Here is a 14,000-nt window from a genome sequence, read left to right as displayed (position 1 = left end):
GATTATAATTGGTAAGTGTATCTGTCCCGGCCAAGAATAGAACCTGAGCCTTTGATCTGGATACAATGATAGGCAGAATGTGCGTGGGCACGCACGCTACTACATATACATACATACATGCATACACACATACATATTATATATATATATATATATATATATATATATATATATATATATATATATATATATGTGTGTGTGTGTGTGTGTGTGTGTGTGTGTGTGTGTGTATGGGCGTATATGTACTTATTTATGTGCATTTCATTATTATTAATGGACCGTTTTCTACATAAGAAAATATCCAAATCAAATGCAGTCTTCTAATGTGTAATTATCATAAGCAAGAAATTCACCAAAAATATCCAAATAATAACAGGACCGAATTCTAAATGACCATATAATTAGACTGCATTGTATAAAGTTTACGGGGCCACGGTTCGGTGGTTCCAGACCTTTTAGAAGAGTTCAGATTTGCTTGGGACACTGTTTAGCAATTTTACTTAATACACATAAAATTCTAGAGTAAAAAAAGCTACTTCAGTTGCTAAAACTTAACATTGGCACATCAGGGAAAATTGATATTAAGATAGAAATTCATTGTAAATGTTTTTGAATCTAGAAATTTATAATTTATAGTTTTTCACATTTTTAACTTCTTTCGTATACATCTGAAATTATCATTCTCGAAGCTATTACAATATATAGGTAAGAAATTTACGGGATGTTCACTGCTTACTTCCTAATTTGTGCAACCACGATTTACGTTTAGAAATACAAATTCCCATGTAAATATAAACAATTACATGAGTATGCGAAGAGTTTACGAAAATATGAAGCTTCAATTTATTCGTAATTTTGCGGCATTCCCTCTGGAGAGTTTCATGTCAAGATCACGCTGATGATCTGATTGCCACAAGTGGTTGCGAAACTGAATTACGGAGACAATTTTTTTCGTGCGGTTTTTCGGTATACTCGTATTATTGGAACCTGCTCTGCCCAACCAAACCATACTGCAGGTGCAGAGTCCGACCGAGGGTTCCAGATTCCAGAATCGCGTCTTTCAACTTCGCTGGGTGGCGCCGGGCGGTAGTTGTTTTTATAACTGTGTGGTGTTACGGTGTTATAAACAGTTGGAAGCTGTCGTAGAATGATATGTCATTTTGCACTGTGAAGAGTATTATGAAATACAAGGATGTTGTTAAAGAAAGCTTGTGCTTCAAAGACTGAGTCATAAATAGCCTGTATTAATGGAACCTACTGTACGTCTCTTGTTGGTTATCATGTCATAATACCTCGTGTATCTAGATGATAGTAGTAACATTTCGACGCCATACCAAAAGAAGGGCGGTACCAATTAGCTGGAAGTGTTAGAAAATGGAAGCAGGCTAATGCTGAAGGGAGTTCAAACTTTGACAACTTGATTGGCTGACAAGTAGTATTTAAGAAATTGTTGCAAATAGAAAATAAGGCCCACAGTCTGTTCTCCAGCAAGAAACAAGTGCCAATGAAGTGAATGCCAGTTTTGCTTTCCTGGAGGCCGAGGTGCATATCACAGATTTTACAAGGACAACAATACAAACCCAAAGATACAGATTGAATGTAAACTGATCATTATACAAAACTCAGTCAACGTAAGGCAGACTACATACACGCTATTGATAGCCGGTCGACGAAAGTTTTGTGACAACCAACTTTTGGAATTTAGCTATTAACGGCCAGTCGACAAAAGTTTTGCGACGTTAATTAACTTTTGGTATTTGGAGCAAAAAGACATGAAACATTTATTCACACCAAGAATCTTGGGACTACTCGACCCCCGCCCCCCATCATACTCTACACTTGAGGATATTTGCAGACAAGAAAAACTGTTTATTGCTGATGCTTAGCATTGTTAACTGGCCTTTGCATACTTCATTTAGAGGCTGCCATCGTTATATATCCCAAAATACCAAGGTGAGAGTCATGACTTTAGTTTTATTTGAATATTTTCTTGCCTGCTGTTGTTCCTAGTGTCGGCTGGGTATCCAGGTATTTCTGAGGTAGATTCTCTCGCAACTGCGGTCAGCTTTTATGTATTTGTGTGTGGCATTCATTAGCTACCGTTAAATCCTATGGAACCTATGATCCAAGACCTCTGGGTAATTCTACAGAAGAGATATCGTTTATTAGTAAAATTTGTTTAACACTGTAGAAAAGGGTGTATAGAATGTGGTACATGTGAAATAATTGGAGAAATTGTAATAATTACAGATTAAGCAAGTGACGATAATTGACGATAAAGTAGGCATCCCTTCTTTAAGTTGACACTCACGGAAGTACTGAGCCCCTGATCAGATTTTGTTTGTGCGAGTGCATTGTGGGTAAGCATGTATTACGCATGAGGAAAGTTTTCTTGGAATAGTCGCTCCCTGATAAAATGCTGAAATGTGATTGGCTGTTTTGTTATAAGTTGCAGAAATTCCTTGAAAAACCGGCTTCAGTTATGTAGTCATGGCGCCTTTGGCTCAGCCGTGTCCTGCTTAATCCTGGGTTATTTTGGGTGTATTGTTAAAATCCATGTAGAATTTCGTTCCCCTCACAAACACTCTTGATTTTCCTTCGGGGACGTGTTCTACCTAATTATTTGCAGCGCCCCAAGTGTAATACTTCATTTGATTATAGGGACAGAGATATCATTTGTTAACGAAATTTTTTGGCCGAGCAAGAAGAGAATAGTATAAAATGTAGTACATGTGAGATAATTTGAGAAGTCCACCAAGATCATTTGAGAAATTCACCATACTTTGTACGTTCATCCCCGAGTGGGTAGTAACCCTAGGGTATGAACGTAAAATCAAACGTTAAATTCTTTACATTGTCTTGACGGATTTCCCAAATTATTTCACATGTACTGCATTATATACAACTTTTTTCATACTGTTCAGTAAAAAAATTTCGTTAATAAACGATATCATGTCTCCGTAAGGAGCTTTCTGTTGAATTACAGGCCTCTGTTCCATGATTGTAATGATGCTTAGAATAATTTGGAGATAATGATAAGCATAAAACAACTGAACTTTTCCCCCTGACCCATATGGTACTGTACCGTAATAAAATCTATCGCAAATTTACTGTAATTTGTTCGTTTTCCGACGTTCTCGCGAGTGGGGCTTCAGATAGGAACGTGTGGGTTAGGATGGGTAACATTTTTGCAACGTCTTTTATCATTTTCATCTGTAAGTTTGGGTACGGGAACATTGCTGACACCTGATTGGGTTTTTTACTCAGAGCTTCACCCATTAAGTGGGGTTCCGAAATCCAGATTATTACTTCGGAAATCGGCTACAGTTGTCTTTCATTGTTCCTTTAGCGCAGAAGTGTAGCTCTTGATCCTAAGATTATTTCGGCCGGTGTGAAATATTTATAGAGTATTTTGAACCAGACGTTCGTGTCATTAACAAATTAGTAGTTAAAGAATATTGGAGTCCCTTATATCATACAAGTATGTGGACCATTTTGGGGAACACCGTCGGGTGGATGAAAACACGAACGAGTGAAATGCAAGGATGTATGTTAACATTTCCGTGATACTTCTGCAATGCCTGATACTGTTTAAGGCAAGGTATACTGAACGTTTTTAAAGTGACACCGCACACTAAGTAAGGACCTGATGACATAAATTATGTGTTGGGCTCCAGGGGGAAAAGCTGCTGTTAATATTAAGGATCCCGCATCCTATCGTAGGTCAAGTGTGGTTGCTTAGGTTTCAACTCCTGATTTTAAGCTGCAGTGCCCTAGGCTACGTTAGGTGGGGGAGGGCCCCAGGGGAGAGAATCCCTTTGCCAGGTAAGAACACAGCGTCCTAACTTAGGTAGTGTCAGATGTGGTTAATTTATGTCTTAACTGTATTGTTTATTTACAGTGGCTTAGGTTAGGTAAGGTGGGGTCTTTGGGAGGGCAAAGCCCCTCATCCCGCTGGCTAAGGTCCTGATGCCCAAGGTTAGGTTAGGGTAAATACATCCTTGTATTTTACACATTTTGTGTTTTTTCATACCCTAAAACCCCGCTTCATAACTGTGGTCCCCCATAATTGTAGGCCATAAGAAAAGGTCCAGTTTCTCAAAAACTACTGATTTGCTACTGAAATGAGCATAATAAACCTAGATTAAAACGTAGAAAAACACATTTTAAACACTCGAATGCGATGTTTTGCATCAAATTTATTTACGAAACCATTCACACAGGTCAATAGCTCGTGTGAGCCCCAAAGTAGTCCCAACCTCTTGACAGATCGAGGAAGGGATTACATTCAAGCATCTGGGTTTCTTCACAGACATGAATTTACGTATGGATGGATACAAGTCATCTGATTGACAATCATACACACATTACTGGAAAGCTGGCATAACAATATACAGAATGAAAACGATATATAAAAGGTGGCAATAACGGTGATTTAAGATATTTGCATAAAAGACGTGCGAGAGAATTTGTGTTTTTCTCGACTGCATGGTTTTTCTCCCGCATTACTCATCGCGGGAGAAAGCAGATTTTGATCGTAGGCCTGCACGTGGGCACTACAACACCATCAATAATGGGGAACATGATGGAAATGCTGGATTTAGGAGAGGTAAAGAACGTTTTGGCAACGGTGGAGAGTCTAAGAATTTTCGTAAAGTAACCGATATTCAATACTGATAAAAATAACTTCCACGAAGAATGATTACAGTTCACGTCATTTCAGTTGTAAGGAATCACACACTGAAACATGGTCAGTCAAAATCCGGGAGTAGTAATACTGCTGCATAGTTGAGCATACGTCGTTCTGCTATGAACATCATTTTCGTTGAGGGTTCCACTGGTGGTGAAAGGCTCACGGCCACATCAGGGCGGAACCATAGGATAGATTAGGTTAGGATGCATCTCTGTTGAAAACTGTCTTTGGTCTGCTATTAAGTAAACCGCAACCCGTTACAGAAAACGTGTGCAGCACTTGCATTTTTACCTAAGGGGGCTTCGGACACTGTCGAGTTGTGAATGCAATGTATACTAAGTTCGATGCACTCAATTAAGCAAAACTTAAATACTGACACGGATATTTATATATATATATATATATATATATATATATATATATATATATATATATATATATATATATATATATATATATATATATATATATATATATATATATATATATATATATATATACTGTATGTGTGTGTGTGTATGTTCCAGCATAACTCAAAAATGCATTGAGCAATTTCAACCAAACTTAGTATACATATGACTTACTATCTGGAAAAGAGTATTGTGGGGGTAAGACATCAATAGCACCAAAGGGCATGAAAGGGGTGGGGGTTGGAGGGGCTCCCCTGAAACAGCACTGGTTTTGCCTGTAGATTTAGAAACTAAATAAACTCAAAGGGTTAATCATACCTCGTTTCGGTATACATATGACTTACTATCTGGAAAAGAAAGCTGTGGAGGCAACACATCACTGGCACCAAAGGGGGTGGGGCTGGGAAGGGAGTGACATGTAAAAATAACCAAAAACGACAGAAATTAGTATCTAATTGATAGTTTTCGAGGTCGCTGAAATGAATCGTGAGAAAAATGAAATGTCAAAAATGACATATATTAGTGTGTAATCCATAGTTTTCGAGGTAGCTAGGATGAATAGTGACACTCCCAATGCCCTTCTAGTCCAAGTTCAGCCCCAATAGGAATGGGGTTGAGAGGGATGAAATGTAAAATGTCAGTGCTGGCCAGTGTAACTGAAGCAACTATCTTAACAGGACAGGGAGAGCAAGAGAGAGAGAGAGAGAGAGAGAGAGAGAGAGAGAGAGAGAGAGAGAGAGAGAGAGAGAGAGAGAGATTGGTTGTCATTTAGAGTTTTCCTGGGCAGTGTCGGGTTGGTCAGCTAGTACATATATATAGATATGGATATATAGATATAAATGTAGATATATATAGATATATATAGATATGTACAGTATATATATATATATATATATATATATATATATATATATATATATATATATATATATATATATATATATGTAGATACATATATATAGATACATACTGTAGATACATAGATGTATATATATATATATACATATATAGATATATTTAGATATACAGATATATAGATATATATATAATGTATAGATTCTCTCTCTCTCTCTCTCTCTCTCTCTCTCTCTCTCTCTCTCTCTCTCTCTCTCTCTCTCTCTCTCTCTCTCTCTATATATATATATATATATATATATATATATATACATATATATATATATATATATATATATATATATATATGTATATATATATATATATATATATATATATATATATATATATATATATATATATATATAGAGAGAGAGAGAGAGAGAGAGAGAGAGAGAGAGAGAGAGAGAGAGAGAGAGAGATTATGTATCACACGGCAGCCTGGGCTGTGCAACGGAAACTTACCACTAGGCTGCATGTAAACAAATATCAGAATTCAAATAACGTCATAACCTCGGGAATAAAGTATGTTAAGACAAAGTTGAATGGACAGAGAAATACTTGTGGAGGGTCACGGGAGATACTTGAAGGGGTTTCTCGACAAAGCAGGGAAATAGAATTTAGAAGAAGGAAAACAAGCCACCAAAAGACTTGAGTTCGTCTTTGGACTTAACGTTGGAGTCCAAGGGTTTGTTATCTGAACGGCTGCACGTGGCTGGGTTCAGTGGCGGTCTTAGGGAGGAGAATGGGATTCGATCGTCCACTCTGGTGCACAGCCAGTGGGTGAGTAAGAAGATTCCATGTGGAATATATATATATATATATATATATATATATATATATATATATATATATATATATATATATATATACATATATATAATATATATATATATATATATATATATATATATATATATATATATATATAATATGTGTGTTTATATTCGTATCATGATACGATATGCTTCTGACTTCATGATTTTTGAAAGCTTAATTTTGATTATTTTCAGTACAACCGACGTGAATGTGATTCCTGTACAGTTACCACATTCACTCAGGTCACCTTTAATTCCTTTGCTCTGACTTCAGTTTCCAAGCATAAGGCTTTGTTTTCTCTCATTCCACATTCTGCAAGTTTAGCCAGTACGAGAGGTGTCATTTCACTTACAGCTGAAATAATTTCTGAAGTTATTCCATCATTAACTGGTGTTTACCCATCTCCTAAGTCTGTTATTGATTCCATCGGAAACAAGTAAAAAACGCCCTGAAGTTTCATGCAACACAGCCACGGCCCATGAAACTTTCATCCACAGCCAGGTGGCGGCCTGTGTTGTTGGCACCTATAGTGTTGCCAGACGCACGATCATCGCCAACTTTAACCTTAAATAAAAAAAAAATACTGAGGCTAGAGGGCTGCAATTTGGTATGTTTGATGATTGGAGGGTGGATGATCAACATAACCAATTTGCAACCCTCTAGCCTCGGTAGTTTTTAAGATTGAGAGCGGACAGAAAAACTACGGACGGACAGACAAATAGCCATCTCAATAGCTTTTTTCCAGAAAGCTAACAATGTAAATTCGTTCATAAGCACACACTGGTCTTCGTCAGCATATGGTTTACAGAGCCATAGAGATCGGGCATAGAGTGAGTGTGAAAGAGATGGAGTTTGAAATATTTTGTGGTTTGAACATGATCACCAGCCAGTGTCTCATCGAATTGCCAAGTATATTTTTAATCAATACAAATACCTTTAAAATAGATTAAGGTGTCGTTGCAATAAGTACAAGTATCTACCAAATTCCTCCTGATATAGTCAAGAATAATATCAATAACACTAAACACTAAGAAGATAATCTGACAGGGTTAACTGCTGCGTCCCAGTGAAGTACTTTCATGGACGGCAGGGCACTGGCTTTCAAAGATTGCAAAGGAACTTCGTGATACAGGTCAGTTGCAAATTGAAGGTAGCGTGAACTTTGCTATAACGATATTCTGTATACAATAACGAAAAGGAAAGAGGAAAAGGAAGTGAAAGGAAATTAGGAGCTGAAGAGAGGGATTTGGTCACAGCTGAAGTTCTCCATCAGCGTTTACGGCCACAGTCATTGTGACGTCATATTATGACAATTGGTAAAATGTTTACAAATAACTTAAGATTCGCTTTCGTTTTTTTTTTAGACAAAAAAGCAGTAATTGAAGCGAGGGTTTTGTTTAGGTGCAGCAACTAATTGTTTGAAGTAAGACTGTTTACCAGGAGTAGGACGGGAGAAATGTAATGACCTATTTTCAGTGCGAGTTATCATTGCGTTTGAGTCTCTCTCTCTCTCTCTCTCTCTCTCTCTCTCTCTCTCTCTCTCTCTCTCTCTAGCTAGAGAAAGCGTACAAGTGTCCACTCCCTCAGCAATAAATGTAAAATTGGTTTCATTTAATCTTCTTAACATTACACTTTTTTATTTTAATTAATGGAAAGGAGCTCTTCATATTCCCCAGCCAAGGAAGAGAATATTTCTCCCCAGGGAACCCTCTGCGTAGTGTTTCGCAACAGTCAATTTGGGGAATATATTTAGCTGTAAAGCACTTTAGTGCCAAATTAGAGGATATTATTAGCAACGTAAAACAAATCTTAATTACTGGTAAGCTTTCTTATCATGCAACCGCTTCATTTCATATTAACACGAACAGCTAGGGTTGGTAATAGTGTGGTGTTTACAGGTGACATTTTCTGAGAGAGAGAGAGAGAGAGAGAGAGAGAGAGAGAGAGAGAGAGAGAGAGAATGGAGTAACCTTGATTCTCAGACGATTTCACATATACCTGCTGATGCTTGCGGGCACGCACACTCACGAGAGTACATAAACACAAAGACACACGTGCGGTCTACAGTTATCACATGGACATGTCTCCTTTTATCTGGTGTAATTTCCATTGAGTTAACGTTATGGACACAGTATCAGGAAAGCGGCAAAATTTAGAATGGCAAATAAATCTGTACGCGTGAGAATCCCAAGCATATCTTACACAGTGATCTGAGGCCCTTGCGAGAGGAAATGATACAAAGCATTGTTGTTTTGTTACCCCGGTATGCAAATAGCCTATTATTATTATTATTTATTATTATTATTATTATTATTATTATTATTATTATTATTATTCATTTAATTTTTTCTATACTCAGATTGGGCTGCCCCAATGAGCTGATAACAAATGAGTTATTTAAAATGGGGAAAGTTGGAGTTAAGAAAGTTGAAAAGGTTGGCTGCTCGGTGAAAGGAAACCAATGCAATGTGAACAAATGCAAAATGAGGCGGGAGGGTATCTGTAAACTTCCCTGTTGCAAGAAATAGTTCCTTTCGGTATTGTGGACTAGAGAGGAACCAACTGCCCGACTGAGCTGAGGGAGAGGAACCAATTCAGGCTTAAGGCAAAATACGAAAAGCGTTGAGGTCGATTTATCCTACCTGCACACATCTTGACCTTCCAATGTCTCGCGTAATCTCACGAAGCTAGTTTTGTCACCTAATTTTCCTCGTCATTGTTTTTCTAGTGAAAGAGAGATTTTGCGTCTAGATTTTTGTTAGTTCCCTGGACTGTGCGTCGTTTGTGTGCTAGTCTTTCTTGCCTTGGGATTTTTCATTGGTTTGACCCTTTGGGAATGAGGACAGTGAGTGGTCGCGGTTGACTTTGGAAGGGAAGAAGTCGTCAGAATATGAATATGTTAAGTTATTCTTCGGTAAACCAAAAAAAAAACAAGTTGAGGGTATCACAGGGTTGAAATGTCTTTACAATAATTATGAATCCTGTAGAGATGAGGTTTTCACAACTTACCTTACAGACTCTATGATAAGTTTCAATTTTTCAAAGCAGACCCATACTTATCACTAAGCATCAAGTGTGGTAAAAATTCTTGAACAAAACTCTGAGTTTGTTACGAAAAATTCTAACCAAATGAAACCTATCGCTGGCAAAGAAATACATAAAACATACATATTTACATATTATGCATATATACATACACACACACACACATATATATATATATAATTATATATATATATAATAACATACATATATATATATATATATATATATATATATATATATATATATATATATATATATATATATATATATATATATATATATATATATATATATATATATATATATATATATATATATATATATATATATATATATATATATATATATATATATATATATATATATATATATATATATATATATATATATATATATATATATATATATATATATATATATATATATATATATATATATAGTATATAACGTAGGTGGCTCTATAGAAAATCAGCAAAAACGACAGTCACTGCCACCTGCATAGTTTACCCGATAAATTGTGGATTAGTCTTGAGTAATAACCACATCGAATATGAAAATTGACAAAAGTGCCTACATACAATATATACACATATATATTATCACGGACTCGTTGAGAGAATGAGTGAGTGAGTGCGTCTGAACAGGTCTCCACCAATCTGGAGCTGGAGCACCCACACAGGTAATGCATTAACCCGGAAAAAGCCCCATCATTTGTGTGTAGGCAGAAGCCCATTTTCAAAAGGAGTTCTCCCAGAAGCAGGTACTTCAGGTTGTGAAGGCTCGCCGTATTTTATCCATACATATAATAAATGAATAAGTGAATGAAAAAGGGGAATCACAAGTATTTCGAGAATTTCATAGAATGGCATGGCCGAAGAAAAATGAATATTTTTCATAGTCCTGACAACGGATCCAAGATTTTTTCTTCAGTGTTGGGCTAACGAGCTACTCGACTCTAACTCACTCACTCTCCTTCTCTCCGGTTGGTGGGCAAGTGGAACCTTCTTTGACATTCATTAAAAAAATTATGAGGTCAGAATCATTATCGTCGGACAGGAAGGCGTAAAATCTTTATATTATGCTCCGTAGTGTTGATTATGAAAAGTTATATTTATTATAATTATATTATGATGATGATGATTAAACAACCCTTTCCTTAATCTATCACGTCTTTATATTTTTTATTTAGTTTTTATGTGAAAAACTATGTTCATTATGTAACAACTTGTGTGAACTAAATCTTGCTAGTGTATGCTTACGCTGTGTACGTTAACCTACTGAAAGGAATTTTGAAAGGGTATGGCGTGGCGCTAGATTTAATATCTATTGATTTTTTAAGGGTTTTTACGTTTGTACTTTCAACAGAATTTTTGTAAATAATGTAAATACTGTTGTGTTGATGCTATTGTTGTTTATTGTTCTGTTGATTTTTACAATGTTACTGTTTTCATGGGTGTATTTATTAGTTTTAATATTGATTTTGTGTTGTTAATTTTAATTCTTTCGGGAGACATTGAGCTGAACCTTGGACCTGTTACTCATTACACCAACAAAAATTGCAAAGTACTTGACTCAGATATTCGAGGCTTAAAGCCAAATTTTCTTGATCTCCAGAGTTGCGCCTGTAGCTACGATTCGAGGTTTTTAATCCGAGACTGTTGTAAATAGCAACAAGTCAAAGGGTGAGTTTTTGGCATTGTGGCTATTACAACTACATATGTGTCTGGTAAAAAGTGACCAGTAGATTTTACATATATATTTCAGCCCAAAAGAAATAAAAACGATTGCCCACTTGGCTACGATGTTTAGGATGGGTCAGTTCCAGCTTTAATAAATATATCTAAATTCGACAGGCATTTGCATGCTATGAGGCAATAGACTTTTATCATTCTCGTGGTCAGGTCGGCAACGTGACCTCGTCGTGATTATGGTAACGTGGGTTCATTTTCCGCTGCCAGTCATCATAACTACTTCAAATTTCTTGCACTTGGATCTTAAGGCTCTGTAGTGACAAGTGTATATATCCAAAAAAGCGCGAAGAATTCGAGAAGTTAAGAGGGCATTGTGGCCACACCAGACGCGGCAAGCGTGGAGGTTGCAGGGAAGAGGTTCCCGCGGCCATTTGAAATGTAACGTATCTTAAGTGAGTGGCCGCACCGGGCCAGCGGGAAGACTCGACCCTCTGCAGTTACCGCCAAGCGATGTAACATGTTTTCAAATACCGCGGCGGTTCCCGGCGTCTTCGCCCAGGACCACACCATTTTCCATCAGTTGCCGAAGTGTCACGTATTCAGTCGGTCGTGATTGGACATAATGGCGACAGAAGAATTATTTGGGGATGGGTTTCGAGGAAAGCTTTGTGAATCCCCGTGATCCACTCCACAAAAATAATATTGTGTTAAAAAGCATTCGGAAGATATAAGCAATCGACTGCTTACTGATGGTAAGTTAATGGTGTGTGGGCCTTTTTTCGTGTGTGTGTGTATATATAATATATATATATATATATATATATATATATATATATATATATATATATATATATATATATTATATAATTTCTAGGTAGCATATATATATATATATATTATATAATTATATATATATATATATATATATATATATATATATATATATATATATATATATATATATATATATATATTATATATATATATATTATATATATATATATATATATATATATATATATATATATATATATTATATATATATATATATATATATATATATATATATATATATATATATATATATATATATATATATATATATATATATATATATATATATATATATATATATATATATATATATATATATATATATATATATATATATATATATATATATATATATATATATATATATATATATATATATATATATATATATATATATATATATGTAAATCTACTGGTCACTTTTACTAGACACACATGTAATTCTAATAGCCACAATGCCCTCTTAACTTCTCGAATTCTTCGCGCTTTTTGGATATGCTTGTAACTACGAAGCCGAAAATATCCAGACGGAAGAAATTGAAGAGCCTGTGAATAGCGGTCGCGAGAATCGAACCCGCGTTACCATATTCACAAGGAGGTCACGTTGCCGACCTGGCTACGAGAAGGATAAAAGTCTATCGCCTCTCGTACATACATATACCTGTCGTTTTCAGATATATTTTGTTAGAGAAGTTAAGAGGGCATTGTGGCTATTAGAATTACATATATATATATATATATATATATATATATATATATATATATATATATATATATATATATATATATATATATATATATATATATATATATATATATATATATATATATATATATATATATATAAAGACAGAGGGGGATTTTTTTTCCATGCATGAAGCTGGAAAGATAACCAGACAAAATCTAAAAGATGAAGTAGGGATATTTCAAATGAAAAACTTTCATTTTTTAAAAATATATGTCATGCAAATACTAGTTAATTCTGAAAGTATAAGGGACAATGAATTTTTATGAACTTTAGGTCATATTTGCCGCAGTTATATTGCCTGGTAAGGCTAAATCGTTTTGCCATGGAACTCTTCCAACTGCAGTGAAATAATTCGAGAAGGCTTCCCTCCCTCATGTTGAAAACACTGTTTAGTAGCCGGCCTTCGGGAGAGATGGGTTGCCTATAGTTCGTCGTTTGTTTTGTGAGCCTGACTTCTACAGTAGTATTGCAAGCAAAGAATCAAAAGATCGTTGGGTCATACGTAAATATTCATAAAATTTGTCTTCGTATAAACGAGACGGGCAATATAAATTGTCAAATTCATTTCTTTCCCTTCTCTGTTTATTGAAATCGCGAATCCACACTCTTCTTTATAGTCTATCGTCAAGTTTAGCACTTAGGTTTCCGAATGTAATTCGTCAGCTATGACATTCTCGGAATCCCGGCTGTTATATGGTGTCTACGGGGTGATGTGAGAGATAAAGACAGCATTAGGCGAAGGGAAGATAGAGCCTGTCTTAATATTAAAATCTTTAATAAATGTTTTGATTATATAGAAGTTGACTAGTGGGTCCTCGTCAACGAATGACTTGTTCCCCTTAAATGATTCCCCTATATTTATGGCG

At 35.5% G+C, this 14,000-nt stretch overlaps 1 long non-coding RNA gene across 2 annotated transcripts in view; it reads left to right on the top strand.

Moving 5' to 3' along the window:
• Positions 1 to 1,022: 1,022 nt before the first annotated feature.
• The window catches only part of LOC136839000 (uncharacterized), a 454,482-nt gene continuing 441,504 nt past the window's right edge, over positions 1,023 to 14,000 (top strand). For both annotated transcript variants that reach the window (XR_010853180.1, XR_010853181.1), the window contains exon 1: positions 1,023 to 1,953. This is a non-coding gene — a long non-coding RNA (uncharacterized lncRNA). The remainder of the gene's footprint in view (positions 1,954 to 14,000) is intronic.

Source organism: Macrobrachium rosenbergii, chromosome 5 (assembly GCF_040412425.1).
Source record: "Macrobrachium rosenbergii isolate ZJJX-2024 chromosome 5, ASM4041242v1, whole genome shotgun sequence".
Classification (NCBI taxonomy): domain Eukaryota; kingdom Metazoa; phylum Arthropoda; class Malacostraca; order Decapoda; family Palaemonidae; genus Macrobrachium; species Macrobrachium rosenbergii.
The sequence above is the reverse complement of the archived record's forward strand: the minus strand, read 5'-3'. Positions and strand labels throughout refer to the sequence as shown.